General features: G+C 47.6%; 1 protein-coding gene and 1 long non-coding RNA gene across 2 annotated transcripts in view; one reads left to right on the plus strand and one right to left on the minus strand.

Annotated features, from left to right (window-relative positions):
* The window catches only part of loxhd1a (lipoxygenase homology PLAT domains 1a), a 31,391-nt gene that overhangs the window by 24,865 nt on the left and 5,974 nt on the right, over positions 1–552 (minus strand). The gene's annotated exons all lie outside the window — the stretch shown is intronic.
* Positions 355–552, plus strand: part of LOC106963327 (uncharacterized) — a 22,579-nt gene continuing 22,381 nt past the window's right edge. The window contains exon 1 of the long non-coding RNA XR_001428172.1: positions 355–369. This is a non-coding gene — a long non-coding RNA (uncharacterized LOC106963327). The remainder of the gene's footprint in view (positions 370–552) is intronic.

Below are 552 nucleotides of genomic sequence, written 5' to 3' on the forward strand. Positions count from 1 at the left end.
GGGGGGGGGCGCCCCCCAGGGGGGGGGGCGGGGAATTGGGGGGGGGGGGGGGGAAGCCGCTTGGGGAAAAAAAAAAAAAAAAAAAAAAAAAAAAAAACCATGAACGTTATGTGCGCTGGGTTTTTACCTTAGAATGCCCAACTCTCTGTTATTCCTATGTCGGTTTGATACAGTAGGGGCTACACGTCCCACATCTGTGTCCTCTGTCACTTTTATCAGCAGTTAAAACTGTTTAATCCGTTGTTAACATGTGGTAACCTGTTTTTCTGAGCCGCTTTTAAACGCAACATGAGCGCTACGAAGCTCGCGCTGTTCCGCAGTGAAGGAGACCTGCTGCTGCTGCGCAGAGCTACGCAGGTTTGTGTTAGAGTCATGGCAGCAAACCAGCAAAACGCAAAGAACTTTTCACAGTTTTTCCTCCAAACTAACCGACTGAGTTGAGTAAAGCTGCTGGATGCAGGTAATGTTAGCTAAAAGATGACTACAGATCAATACAGAACCTTAAGCTTAACAAGTAGCCTGTAGGCTACCGATGTTGTTGTCTATGTCCAG

The sequence above is a fragment of the Poecilia latipinna genome, unplaced genomic scaffold (genome assembly GCF_001443285.1).
Source record: "Poecilia latipinna isolate Pla-1442-1.1 unplaced genomic scaffold, P_latipinna-1.0 Scaffold1521, whole genome shotgun sequence".
In the NCBI taxonomy this organism is placed as follows: Eukaryota; Metazoa; Chordata; class Actinopteri; order Cyprinodontiformes; family Poeciliidae; genus Poecilia; species Poecilia latipinna.